At 41.5% G+C, this 14,744-nt stretch overlaps 1 long non-coding RNA gene across 45 annotated transcripts in view; it reads left to right on the top strand.

The window, feature by feature from the left end:
• The window catches only part of LOC144756055 (uncharacterized), a 1,542,626-nt gene that overhangs the window by 653,758 nt on the left and 874,124 nt on the right, over positions 1-14,744 (top strand). Inside the window, exon 3 of one of the 45 annotated variants that reach the window (XR_013595059.1) lies at positions 123-275. The exons of the other annotated variants lie outside the window; for them this stretch is intronic. This is a non-coding gene — a long non-coding RNA (uncharacterized LOC144756055). Of the gene's footprint in view, positions 1-122; positions 276-14,744 lie in introns of those variants that run through there. 45 annotated transcript variants of the gene reach the window in all.

Here is a 14,744-nt window from a genome sequence, read left to right as displayed (position 1 = left end):
GAGCTGGAGCTATTGGCATTGTAAATAGCAATGCTTTGTACTTTGCAATATGTCTTGTATTTGTTGGAGCTATTCACATTGTAAATGGCAATGTTTTTTATTCATCCTTGGGGTTTATATAGCGCGAATTTAACAGCCTCAGTTGTGAACTTCGATTCATCAAAGTTTTGTGAACCCTGAAATTTTCACAAATAAAGTGCTAACAGTATAAATATGGGCACTGTTTAATACATGAAGCCACAGCAATACAAGAGCAAAGGTGACTGAGTTACTGCCTCTGGGTTGACGGAGATGCTTACAGTCACTGCCCGGTAAAGCTAGCTTGCCCGCAAGTATGAGTTTATCAAACTTAATGCTATGTTTTCTTATGGTATGCTATGCTATGCTATGCAATGTTTTGTTATGCTATGTTTTGTTATGCTATGCTATGTTTTGTTATGCTATGCTTTGTTTTGTTATGCTATGCTTTGGTATGCTTTGTTATGCTATGCTATGCTTTGCTGTGTTTTGCTAGGCTTTGTTTTGCTATGCTATGCTATGTTTTGTTTTGCTATCATATGCTTTGTTTTGTTATGCTATGCTATGCTTTATTGTGTTTTGTTATGCTATGCTTTATTTTGTTATGCTATATTGTTGTGTTTTGCTATGCTATGCTTTGTTATGCTATGCTATGTTTTGTTATGCTGTGCTATGCGTTGTTATGCTGTTCTGTTTTGTTGTGTTTTGTTATGCTATGCTTTTTTTGTGTTTTGTTATGCTATGCTGTTTTGCTATGCTATGTTGTGTTTTTTGTGTTTTGTTATGCTATGCTATGTTTTGTTGTGTTTTGCTGTGTTATGCTATGCTATATTTTGTTATGCTGTTTTGTTGTGTTTTGTTATACTATGCTATGTTTTGTTATGCTATGCTATGTTTTGTTGTGTTTTGTTATGCTATGCTATGTTTTGTTGTGTTTTGTTATGTTTTGTTATGCTATGTTTTATTGTGTTTTGTTATGCTATGCTTTGTGTTATGCTATGTTTTGTTGTGTTTTGTTATGCTATGCTATGTTTTGTTGTGTTTTGGTATGCTATGTTATGCTATGCTATATTTTGTTATGCTGTGTTTTGTTATGCTATGCTATGTTTTGTTATGCTATGCTATGTTTTGTTGTGTTTTGTTATGCTATGCTGTTTTGCTATGTTTTGTTATGCTGTTTTATTGTGTTTTGTTATGCTATGCTTTGTTTTGTTAATTTATGCTATGTTTTGTTGTGTTTTGCTATGCTATGTTATGCTATGCTATATTTTGTTATGCTATGTTTTGTTGTGTTGTGTTATGCTATGTTTTGTTTTGTTATGCTATGTTTTGTTGTGTTTTGTTATGCTATGCTGTTTTGTTGTGTTTTGCTATGTTTTGTTATGCTGCTTTATTGTGTTTTGTTATGCTATGCTTTGTTTTGTTATGTTATGCTATGTTTTGTTGTGTTTTGTTATGCTATGCTATGCTATGCTTTGTTATGCTGTTCTGTTTTGTTGTGTTTTGTTATGCTATACTTTGTTGTGTTTTGGTATGATATGCTGTTTTGTTATGCTATGCTGTGTTTTTTGTGTTTTGTTATGCAATGCAATGTTTTGTTGTGTTTTGTTATGCTATGCTATGCATTATGTTGTGCTATATTTTGTTTTGTAATGCTGTGCTTTGTTATGCTATGCTATGTTTTGTTATGCTATGTTTTGTTATGCTATGCTATGTTTTGTTGTGTTATGCTATGCTTTGCTTTATGTTGTTATGCTATGCTATGCTTTATGTTGTTATGCTATGCTATTTTTGTTATGCTATGTTTTGTTGTATTTTGCTATGCTTTGTTTTGTTGTGTTTGCTGTTATGTTATGCTATGTTTTGTTATGCTATGCTATGTTTTGCTATGCTGTGCTATGCTTTGTTATGCTGTTCTGTTTTGTTGTGTTTTGTTACGCTATGCTTTGTGGTGGTTTGTTATGCTATGCGGTTTTGTTTTGCTATGCTGTGTTTTTTGTATTTTGTTATGCAATACTATGTTTTGTTGTGTTTTGCTATGCTATGTTATGCTATGCTATATTTTGTTATGCTATGTTTTGTTGTGTTTTGTTATGCTATGCTATGTTTTGTTATGCTATGCTATATTTTGTTATGCTATGATATGTTTTGTTGTGTTTTGTTATGCTATGCTATGTATTATGTTGTGCTGTATTTTGTTTTGTTATGCTGTGCTTTGTTATGCTATGCTATGTTTTGTTTTGTTGTGCTATGTTTCGTTGTGTTTGGTTATGCTATGCTATGTTTTGTTATGCTATGCTATGTTTTATTGTGTTATGCTATGCTTTGCTTTATGTTGTTATGTTATGCTATGTTTTGTTGTATTTTGTTATGCTATGCTATGTTTTGCTTTGTTTTGCTAGGTTTTGTTATGCTATGTTTTATTGTGTTTTGTTATGCTATGCTTTGTTTTGTTATGTTATGCTATGTTTTGTTATGCTACGTTTTGTTTTGTATTGCTATGCTATGTTTTGTTATGCTATGCTATGTTTTGTTATGCTATGCTGTTTTGTTATGCTATGCTAAGCTTTGTTATGTTTTGTTATGCTATGCTTTGTTATGCTGTTCTGTTTTGTTGTGCTATGCTTTGTTGTGTTTTGTTATGCTATGTTTTGTTATGCTATGCTATGCTGTGTTTTTGTGTTTTGTTATGCTATGCTATGTTTTGTTGTATTTTGCTATGCTATGTTATGCTATGCTATATTTTGTTATGCTATGTTTTGTTGTGTTTTGTTTTGCTATTTTTTGTTTTATTATGCTATGTTTTGTTGTGTTTTGTTATGCTATGTATTATGTTGTGCTATATTTTGTTTTGTAATGCTGTGCTTTGTTATGCTATGCTATGTTTTGTTATGCTATGTTTTGTTATGCTATGCTATGTTTTGTTGTGTTATGCTATGCTTTGCTTTATGTTGTTATGCTATGCTATGCTTTATGTTGTTATGCTATGCTATTTTTGTTATGCTATGTTTTGTTGTATTTTGTTATGCTATGCTTTGTTTTGTTGTGTTTGCTGTTTTGTTATGCTATGTTTTATTGTGTTTTGTACTGCTATGCTTTGTTTTGTTAAGGTATGCTCTATTTTGTTATGCTATGTTTCGTTGTGTTTTGTTATGCTATGCTATGTTTTGCTATGCTGTGCTATGCTTGTTATGCTGTTCCGTTTTGTGGTGTTTTGTTATGCTATGCTTTGTTGTGTTTTGTTATGCTAGCTGTTTTGTTATGCTATGCTGTGTTTTTTGTGTTTTGTTTTGCAATGCTATGTTTTGTTGTGTTTTGCTCTGCTATATTTTGTTATGCTATGTTTTGTTGTGTTTTGTTATGCTATGTTTTGTTATGCTATGCTATGTTTTGTTTTGTTATGCTATGCTATGTTTTGTTGTGTTTTGTTATGCGATGCTATGTATTATATTATGTTTCGTTGTGTTTGGTTATGCTATGCTGTTTTGTTATGCTATGATATGTTTTGTTGTGTTATGCTATGCTTTGCTTTATGTTGTTATGCTATGATTTGTTATGCTATGCTATGTTTTGTTGTATTTTGTTGTGCTATGCTATGTTTTCCTATGTTTTGTTATGCTATGTTTTATGGTGTTTTGTTATGTTATGCTATGCTATGTTTTGTTTTGTTATGCTATGCTATGTTTTGTTGTGTTTTGTTATGCGATGCTATGTATTATATTATGTTTCGTTGTGTTTGGTTATGCTATGCTGTTTTGTTATGCTATGCTATGTTTTGTTGTGTTATGCTATGCTTTGCTTTATGTTGTTATGCTATGCTATGTTTTGTTATGCTATGCTATGTTTTGTTGTATTTTGTTGTGCTATGCTATGTTTTCCTATGTTTTGTTATGCTATGTTTTATGGTGTTTTGTTATGCTATGCTTTGTTTTGTTAATTTATGCTGTTTTGTTTTGTTATGCTATGCTATGCTATGTTTTGTTATGCTATGCTAAGCTGTTGTTATGTTTTGTTATGCTATGTTATGCTTTGTTATGCTATTCTGTTTTGTTGTGTTTTGTTATGCTTTGCTTTGTTGTGTTTTGTTATGCTTTGCTATGTTTTGTTATGTTATGCTATGCTATGTTGTGTTATGTTATGCTATGCTATGCTTTGTTTTGTTATGTTATGCTGTTTTGTTTTGTTATGCTATGCTATGCTATGTTTTGTTATGCTATGCTAAGCTGTTGTTATGTTTTGTTATGCTATGTTATGCTTTGTTATGCTATTCTGTTTTGTTGTGTTTTGTTATGCTATGCTTTGTTGTGTTTTGTTATGCTTTGCTATGTTTTGTTATGCTATGCTGTGTTTTTTATGTTTTGCTATGCTATGCTATGTTGTGTTTTGCTATGCTATGCTGTGTTATGCTATGCTATATTTTGGTATGCTATGTTTTGTTATGCTATGCTACGTTTTGTTATGCTATGTTTTGTTGTGTTTTGTTATGCTATGCTGTGTATTATGTTATGCTATGTTTTGTTATGCTGTGCTTTGTTATGGTATGCTATGCTATGTTTTGTTGTGTTTTGTTATGCTATGCTATGTTTTGCTATCCTGGTGTGTGGTTGTGTGTGTGTATGGTTGTGTGTGTGGGGTTGTGTGTGTGTGTGTGTGGGGGGCAGGGATGTGGAATTCCTATAGCCCAACGCCCAGGACATATTGTTTGAGGTCAAGGGCAACAAGTTTCAATGTGTATTTTGTCCTTGGGACACCCCTGTAGCACAAACCCTTTGGCTGCCAGTTTGCGGTACCACATTATGGATCAGGCAGTTAAAGTAATATTTTTGTCCATATGTTAATGCTGTTTAAACTTGTATTTATGGTTCATTAATTGAAAGCCTTCATTGTTAGGGTGAGCGCTCTAAGTAAATGTTGTAAGCTCTGACTGCATTACTGATAGTGGTTCCAGTATAAAAATGTGTACACACGTTTTCAAAGTTTAGCAAATATGAGGCTATTTATAATGTAAATGCTCCCAGAATGCTCTCTGATTTGATGCAAATATTTGCAGAATCTTGAAAGCAAGATTGATGATTGATTCGTTGCTGTCAAAATATAATGTTAAAAAAAATGAAAGCAGGAAAAAAACATTTAGCTAAACCACTGTGGAATTTGAAGTACCATTTCTTTGCAGCATCATGTAGTAAGATGTTGATGTATGCTAGTATTTCCCAAAAATATTCATAATAGAAAAATCAGTGTAACCAGTTTCAATAAGATTTTGGGAAACAAAAATAAACAATCATTTGCAAAGCCAGTGGGTCTGAAATTGGTGGTCAGTTTTATAGTTTTGTTAATGTGTGACTTGTTTTGGAATGTTTTTTGTAAACCTTATTGGTATGGAAGCTGCCAGGCCCTCACCATTATAACAAACATTGGCAAAAGCAAGAGTTATTTTTGGTCTCAAAAAGCGCACACTGCCATAGTTACTGGAAATGAACAAAACTACTTTGTGTGCCGATATGCTCCTTGTGAAAGAGCAGAATGCTGTCACTCACAGTGAAGCTAGACGATACAGAGAGAGAGAGTTTGAATAAACTCAAAAGGTCATGGCCAACGCCAGACCAAATTAGGGGCCCATTATTAAAGAAAGTTTCAAAAGTTGCACCAATGGTTTATGTCCTAACATTAAGTGCAGCTATACGGCTTTCGTGAATTCCCAAGCATTTACAGAAGTAGGTCAAGAAATAGTACTCCAAGAAAATATTTGTGAACTGCATTTTAGCCTGAGCTAATATGCATTTGCTCTTTGCAAGTTCACTTTCCCTCCAACTACTTTTTTCCCAACTCTGGAAGAAGGTTTATGTCTGCCATTGTCAGGAGTAAATTGGCAACATTTCTCAGATTGAGAACAGATTACAGAAGAGTTGTTGAAAACCCTTAAAACATGCAAGTTAGTAGGTTTGCATACTCAAAAGGGCATTCTCACCCTGGAACTATTGCTTACCACTACCTTCAGCCCCAGTATGTAGATCTGCGGAAACGTGGCAACATAAAGGGATTGCAAGTATTCAAGCACTACTATGGTATGAGCCGTGGCATAATAAGAGAGGCTATATCAGAGCTCTTACATAATGAGATGCTGCCTTAATTTGTCGCCGCACTACATGGCACTAAAGGGACAAGTGGATTTTGTTACAGGACAAGTAGATTTATGAAGCAACCAGCCCCCTGGACAAGTAGATATTTTATTAAATTCCACACCCCTGGGGGGGGGGGGGGTTGTGTGTGTGTGTGTGGGGGGGGTCTGTGTGTTTTTGTGTGGTTGTGTTTGTGTGTGTGGGGGGGTTGTGTATGTGGGGGGTGTGTGGGGGTTGTGTGTGTGGGGGGGTGTGTGTGGGGGGTTGTGCTTGTGTGTGTGGGGGTGTTGTGTGGTGTGGGGTTGTGTGTGTGGGGTTGTGGTTGTGTGTGGGGGGTTGTGTGTGGGGGGCTGTGTGGTGTGGGGTTGTGTGTGGGGTTGTGTGTGTAGGGGGGTTGTGTGGTTGTGTGTGTGGGGTTATGTGTGCATGTGGTTGTGTGTGGGCGGTTGTGTGTGTGGGGTTGTGTGTGTGAGGGGGTTGTGTCTGTGTGTGTGGAAGGTTGTGTGTGTGGAAGGTTGTGTGTGAGTGTATGAGGCTGTGTGTGTGTGTGGGGTTGTGTGTGGGGGGGTTGTGTGTGTGTTTGTAGGGTTGTGTGGGGGAGGGTTGTGTGTGTGGGGTTGTGTGTGAGGTGTGTGGGGTTGTTTAATTGTGGGTTTGTGTGTGGGGTTATGTGTGTGTTGGTGGGGTTGTGTGTGTGGGATGTTGTGTGTGTGTGGGGTTGTGTGTGTGGGGTTGTGCGTGTGTGTGGTTGTGTGTGTGTGGGGTTGTTTGTGTGGGGTTGTGTGTGTGGGGGGGTTGTGTGTTTGGGGTTGTGTAGTTGTGGGTTTGTGTGTATGTGTGGGGATGTGTCGTTGTGGGTTTGTGTGTGTGTGTGTGGGGTTGTGTGTTTGGTGGGATTGTGTGTGTGGGGGTTGTGTGTGTGGGGAGACTGACAAGAAGGTAATAATGAAAATGCAGCAGCTGTAGCACCTCCTGCATGTTCCTTGGGAAGGCTGCAGTAGAATAATTCACAATTCCGTCACAACCCCTCCCCCCACAAAAAAATTACCTTTGTGAATCGTGGGAATGCACATTTTGTAAAATATGCACCCCAACACAATGGTTCTTTGAATTCTCAGAGAATTCCTTCGACACAAGGGCATATTTAATATATTGTCATAAATATTCATGCACTGCAAATGGAAAACCGTCCAGAGGGGAAGAAGTGAACAAAGAGACAGAGGGCAAACACAACACTCTCGACAGGATGATAGGAGAGAAGCAGAGAGCAGTGACATGCATCCAAGAAAGGAAGGAGGAAAGATCGGGAGATTACACAACGGAGGAGGAGACAGAGACAGCAGGAGATGGACGACACAGGTCATAAGTGAAAATATAGAAAGAGAGCAAGGGGTGAGAAAAGGTGGCAGCAAAATAGGGTAAAGTAAGGGATTTTAGACAGACATGAGAAGGCAGAAATGCGAAGCAAAGAAGATGGCACGGCACAAAGGCGCAGTATGTGAGAGGTGACGAACACAGGTCAAGAAATGCGAGGTGGCACAGAGGCAGCAGGAGGTGAGATGGAGGGGAAAGAAGAAATGAGCAAGTAAGGCATCAGGAAATCAGGCACGAGCAGTCGGTGGAAACAGAAGGACTGCAAAGCTGTGTGACTCAGTGTGGACAAAGAGAGGTCAGAAGGAGAAAGGGATCAAGGAAGGAGAGAGAAAGTAAAGCTAACAAGCTCTCGGCATTGCGTGGTGGGGGAGGGGGAGCGGCTTCCTTTGAAGTCTAATGTGGGGGAGCTGGGGGAGCGGATTCCTTTGAAGTCTGATGCCGAGGCTCAGACAAATGGTGTATGATGTGGCTGGCAATATGCACGCGCCTGGCTCACATGAACTGTACCTAATCCGCAGTTTGGGTAGACTTTTAAAAGCCTTACTATAATCTCACCAAACATGCATTGCAAGCAACATGGAGCGCGGAGGATGGGAGAAAAGTAAATGGGCAAAAGAGTATTTGTAGCTGGGAGGGAGTTGAAGCACACAGGCAAGAAAGAAACCCAGTCAGGGGAGCACAAGAGGGGGAATCGCATCACGGAGGCGGCGGGCGAGAAGCACATGGTTGACAGAGAGCAGTGCGGAGAAGGGAAGAGAAGCACTCTAGGGAGACAATTGGAGACACATGCAGTCTCGTAGAGCTGCATTTTCCGTTCAGCATCGTATTTTGATCATATCATCCATGGTCATCGTGCCGTGTTTGATTTCTTTAACCATTTCGCAAGCAGTGATTTCATGGGCAACAGACTTCGTGCAGTCTTTTGGAAGCACCAGCCGATGTAGTCAGCAAGTTGAGTTGTGGTCATTGTAAAAGTGAACGTATTCGCTGCAACATACCTCTAGCACTGGCACATAAATGTGTCTCACATTCAGCAACCATTTGGCAGAAGTGCACAAACAAGTCATTCAAGAACGGTGTGTGTGTGACTAGTGATTGCAGTGCGCACTGTTGGTGGCATCTAGGCAAAACTAAACATTTGAAGGATCATTGTTATACGATAATTTTACCTGCCGTTTTCAATGCATGTGCATTTATTTATTTATTTTTTGTAATTGTTCCATATAGCATGTGTAATGAGCATCAGAGCCCTTCATGTAGGGCACCATAAAAAAGCACATAAGCAATAACATGAGCAACATTGAATTCCAAGGTAAAAATGCAAATAAAGTCCAAGCTCCAATGTAATTTTTTTTGTAAGTTCTTTTTATTAAACAAATAATTAGTGCACTATCATAAGCATCTGGAGACGGTATTATCCGTCTTATACATAGTACAAACAACAGTACATTTTGTTCATTTTCACATCCTGTCCTACTATTCTTGGTCTACCCTTTGTTGTGGTCTTCCCTGTGTTATTTATCTTGTTTCAGCCCTACGTGTTTCCCACGCCTACCATATCTTCCAACAACTTTGCTGGGCAACCGCTACTCTGGTAGATTGTTTTTAGGTCTCGCCTGGTATTTAGCAGCGCGCATGCGCTGCTCTCACCAGGCGAGAGCTTCTTGGAATCAATACGGTTTCAGAAGTCATGTCTGCGCTCTGCCTGCATTTGTGATTGGTGTGCGTCGTTTGTTGTCACTTATCATTCCGAACAGACTTTGTTGATTGTCCAGGAGTGTTTTTAGTCCCTCCCGGTTGCCACCCTGGCCGTTTTACGCCACGCCCAGCGGGATTGGATCTTTTACTGGTGGCATGAGACGGTGGGTTTAATATTGACTTGCTGCACTTTTTTAAAAACTATTGCATATGTTTGCTTGTGGAATGCATTCTATGCTATTTTGTTAATTAAACTATTGCATGCATTTGCGTGTGTAATGCATTCTAGACTATTTTTCTACCCTACTTTGTTACTATAAGCTTTTTTTAAATCTAAACAATGCGTGGATGTGCACATGCTGTTGGAAGCATTTTGAGGGGATGTCCGTAATATTAGCATCCAGATGTCGGAATCGGCCTAAAAGTTAAGCTTTTGTGGATGAGGGCTCGGAAAAAAAGGTAAACTTTAGTGGATTATGCGTTTCTGATTGGTTTATTTATGGTTTATTTGTGGATTTTTTTGGTGATATCGGTTATGCCATTAAGGTGCGGTCTCTTGCGTGTGGGATGTATTTTCTTCATTTTATGCTACTTTGTTACTATACGCTTGAGGTGCGGTTGATGTTTTCTTTATCTAAAGAATGCGTGAATGTGCACATGCTGCTGCTGACATACCACTGCTGACACATTGCTGCTGACACAATGCTGCTGACACACCACTGCTGACACACCACTGCTGCTACACCACTGCTGAACACAACGCTGCTGATACATCACTGTTGACTCACCACTGCTGATACGCCGCTGCTGACACCACTGCTGACACACCGCTGCTGAGACACCACTGCTGACACATTGCTGCTGACACGACGCTGCTGACACACCACTGCTGACACATCACTGCTGACACACCGCTGCTGACGCCGGTGCTGACACACCACTGCTGATACATCAATGATGACTCCTTCTGTGCACCCCACTGCTGACACTCCACTGTTGTGCACCTCACTGCTGACATGCCACTGCTGTGCCCTTCACTGCTGACTCACCACTGCTGACTCTGCTGACTGATGCACAACACAGACCTACGTCATCTGAAGGAGTCAGGGCAAGGAGGAGGGTGCAAGAAGCTGCCAGCACACCGAGGATGGTAGAAACATTAGACAGGTGCATGAACGACAAGGACGAAATCCATTTGATCCCCAAAGCGGAGTCACTCGGATGGGGGATACGAAGGTGGGTGCAAATAAAAGAAGTGGAGTAGGAGGAGGCAAGAGCTCTGATGTAAAGAAACAACTAGCTCCGTAGAGCAAATGGACGACAAGGGGTGCTACTCGGTGGACGAGGCTTTACAGAGCAGATTAAGGCAGCTCGGCCCTCACTAAGGATAGTCGCAGGTGCAGGTAGAAGTGATGTTTGGCAAGGATTGTAGGGGGAGAGGACATGGGAGAGTTACACGAATAGAACAAGCATTGAAAATGCAATAGGTCTCGTCTTTGATTAAGTTAAAGCCATTTGCTTTGCTAATGGTATTGTATAGCAAAGCAAATGGCTTTAACTTAATGAAAGGCGAGACCTATTGCATTTTTAAGCTTGTTTCTGCCTGTTGGCATCAATCTAGGTCATTTCTCCAGTCTTTAATTCTTGGAGGGTCCTCTTTGCCCCAATTTCTACCAATATTTCTTTTTGCCACTGCTACTGCTAGTATCAGTCATGTTCTGGTGTGTGTGTGCCATTTAACTTCCCCAGTCACTCCCAGTAGGTGCCACCTTGCATCTGTCGGAGCCTGCTGCCCCACCACCCCGTCATAGTCCCTATCACTCCACTCCAGTAGCGCTGTATCACGGGACAGGCCCAGATTATGTGGAAGAAGGTACCTTTCTCTTTGCACCCCCTAAAGCAGTAGTTCGAATCACTCTGGCCCAGTCTATGCTGAAGTCTTCTAGGAGCATATGACCTGTGTAGGATACGGAGTTGCACCAACCTGAACCTTGATCTTATGGCAATCTCTCTAGGGCTTCCGATGGCTTCCCTCCAGTCCTCATCCTCAAGGTCTAATACCCACACCTCCCTCAAGGGGACTAAAGGGTTTGAGAGTTATTCATAATCTTCCTGTATGGGAGAGACACTGCTTTGTCTATCACTGGGCCTTGTAATAACCTGTCTTCAAGTGGAGAGTACTCCAGTAGTGTATCGCCTTCTGTTATATGTTTCCTCAGAGCATGCCCCAACTGAAAGTAGTATTCTGTCTGCAAGTCTTCAAACGTAATCATTGAACCCTTTTTCCATATGTCCCCCAAACGTTCCTCACCTATAAGGCGCCATTTCTGGAATCCATGCAATTTCCCCACTTTCCTCAGCATATCGCTGTCCCAAAGTGGGGTCTGTTCAGTCAGCTTGGCCCCCCACCTTAATTTTGTCATGGTCTCCCTCCAGGCACGTGCCGCTGTCTGTGTGTGTGGTGCATATGACTGCTGAGGTTTTTTACAGTATAAGGCCCATAGATAGTTCTTATTCCCCATGGCCTGTCTGTCAACCCGGTAGGCCGGTTCCGCCACAAGTGAAAAAGCCCAATCATTAACATTTACCAAGTGAGATGCCAAATAGTAACTTTTGCTGTTAGGGATCGCCAATCCACCCTAGTAGACTCCTTGTTGTAATTTTCCTAGTGCAATGCGTGGGACCCTCGTCCCATAATAGATTTCGAAGGCCTCTGTTTTGAATATTGAATCTGGGATCTGGTATGGCATATTTTGCAGTACATATAGCAGGCGGGGGAGCGCCATCATCTTAAATATTACCGCTCGGCCCATTAATGAGACCGAGAGCCTTCACCAGTGGGCCACATCTTCTCGCAATCTCGCCAATTGTGGGTTCAAGTTCAGCGTCAGGAAGTCCCCTTCTGATTTGATCATGTTTATTCCCAGATAACTAAATTCCTCCCTTCGTTTCAGTGCTGTCCATGCCGACGTGAGTGTTGGTTGTTCCAACGTCAGAGGGTATCCCAATGATTTATGCCAGTTAATCTGGTAGCCTGATTAGCTGCCGCATAGCTGTAGCATATACATAAGTCTATGTATTGTCTGATGCGGTTTATGAGCGTATAGCAGTACATCGTCCGGTAGAGGGGGATGCACTCCTCCCATCCTCCTCCTATGTCAATCCCATATACCAGAGGGTCATTGCATACTCACGCAGCGAGAGGGACCACTGCCATTGCAAAGTTAGAGGAGAGAGTGGACATCCCTGACTTGTCCCTCTGTGCATCTTAAAGGGCCTGAACCCTGTCCCGTTTACCCTGACCCGGTCTAATGGGTCACTGTATTAGAGGGCTATCCATGCCTGAAAGTGCGGCTTGAAACCCAGCCTGGTCAGGACCTCGAACAAGTATGGCCATTCAATGCTGTCGAATGCCATACGCACATCAAGTGCCAGTACCGCTACTGCCGTCTCCTGCCGTGACGTTATTTCGTGCATTACTCCAAAGAGTCTCCAAAGGTGCAGCCTAGTACTTCTATGTAGTATAAATCCTGACTGGTCCAGATGAATTATCATTGAGATTACTGTTTGTACTCTATTTGCTAGGGCTTTAGCTAGTACCTTAGCTTCAAAATTAATCAGAAAAATGGGCCCGTAAGAGCTGCCCCGCTCCATAGGTTTCCCTTCCTTGGGTATTACTGCAATTGTGGCCAGTCTGATATACTCAGATAGTTTTCCCCCTTCTGGCGCTGATTGGAACATATTTAGCATTAGCTGTGCCACTTTATCAGCCACACTTTTGGACAACTCAGTGGGCCAATATGAGAGCAAGGCACTAAATGAAAGGAAGAGGCAAAATTGGAGGGTTTGCTTTAACTCTTTTCTAAAAGCGAAAAATTAGTTCTCCAGTATTAGGGTGTCTTTCATAGATTCACATGCCTAAATCATTCCCCGTCGTCCGAGTGGGAGTCTCTCATGGTATTTAAAAAAGCAATAATATGCAATAATATCCTTAGAAAAACTTGGTAATAACCAACCAGGAAGTAAAGAAGCCCAAGCTACAAGAGTAAAAACTTCCACACTCATGACTATCCTAGTCATTTTGTATAGTCCAAACTGCAGCCAATCAGGCGACAGCACCCACCAGAACGTTCTCCCCAGAGGCTCAGGCTCTCAGATTTTCTACTGCACGTTGTGTGAAAGGAGTCTCCCTGAGCTCTGCTCAGTTTCTTCTTCAAAAATTTTACATTTCTTCAAAGAAGTCTTTATTTTCAACCCTGCTTCGCCTGTGGAAGGCTTCGCCTTTTTTCTAAGGACCCTCACGATAGTACTGTCTTTTTCCAGAACTTGAGGTAAGAAGTCGCAGGTTCTGTGGAATTTTTTTCTCAAAGGACCTTTGAGAATGGAGAGGCCCATCTCCTTCTGTGGCTAAAGAGGTTGTAGACTTTAGACACCCCTGTCTCTGACATGGAGAGTGTTTGTTCTGGACATGCTAAGTCCTCTCTAAGCGTGTGAGTGGGACTGAGATTCCTTCTCCTTGGACTCAAAGGATGAAGTAGGATCCTCTGGATATTGTTCCCCCTAAGAGTCTGCTGGCCTCCAAGTCTACGGGACCTGGTCTCTGGCGTTTCAGACTCTTACTGCCGCCTTTACACTATAAAAAGGTGCCAATCCGGAAGAGGGCTCGTCAACACGCCCGTCGACGATGAAAGATTCCGTCGTCGTCACTTCATCGACGACGACGTTGAGTGTGTCGACGAAGTTGAAGACTAAAGGCCATCTTCAACTTTTAAGTTGCCGTTGTCTGTGGCTCCGTCGACAATAGTGAGGACAGTGCCCTCTCGTCGTCTGCTGGCTCGACGACGGTAAGCTTCGTCAACGGTAGGTTCGTTGACGACAGTATAAGCCTCGTCTCCGGTAAGCCTTGTCGACGGTAGGGCTCGTCGACGGTTGGCCCGTCGACGGTTGTCCTCGTCGACGGTTGGCCCATCGCCGACAGTAAGCTTCGTCGACAGTGGGGTTTGTCGACGGTAGCTCGGCGACGGTACACTTTGTCGACGTTAAACTTCGTCGACAGTGTACTTCGTCGTCAGTCATCCTCGTCGACGGTAAACTTCGTCGATCATTGGCTTCGTCAACAATTGGCTTCATTGACGACGGAGAGCTGCGTCGATGGTGGGCTCGTCGACGATGGCCTCGTCGACGGTCAGCTCCGTAGACGTTAAACTTCAACAATAACTTTGTTGACTTCCAACTATATCCAACAATCGACTTTGTCGACGACGGAAAGCTTCGTCGACGGTTGGCTTCGTCAAGGGTTGGTGTTGTTGACAGTTAGCTGTGTTGACGCAGATGGCCTCGTTTACGGTTGGCCTCATCGACGGCTGACCCAGTCAATGGTTGGATTTGTTGACGGTTAACCCAGTTGACAGTTGGCTATATGCACAGTGCTCTTGTAGCCTATTTATTAGTCGTAAACTGCTTTTCCCCTACATCAATGTAATGGCCTGATGGCTCCTTACTGAACGCCATAATTTCATGGACTGGCTAAAAATT

This window comes from Lissotriton helveticus, chromosome 5_1, assembly GCF_964261635.1.
Source record: "Lissotriton helveticus chromosome 5_1, aLisHel1.1, whole genome shotgun sequence".
In the NCBI taxonomy this organism is placed as follows: Eukaryota; Metazoa; Chordata; class Amphibia; order Caudata; family Salamandridae; genus Lissotriton; species Lissotriton helveticus.
The sequence above is the reverse complement of the archived record's forward strand: the minus strand, read 5'-3'. Positions and strand labels throughout refer to the sequence as shown.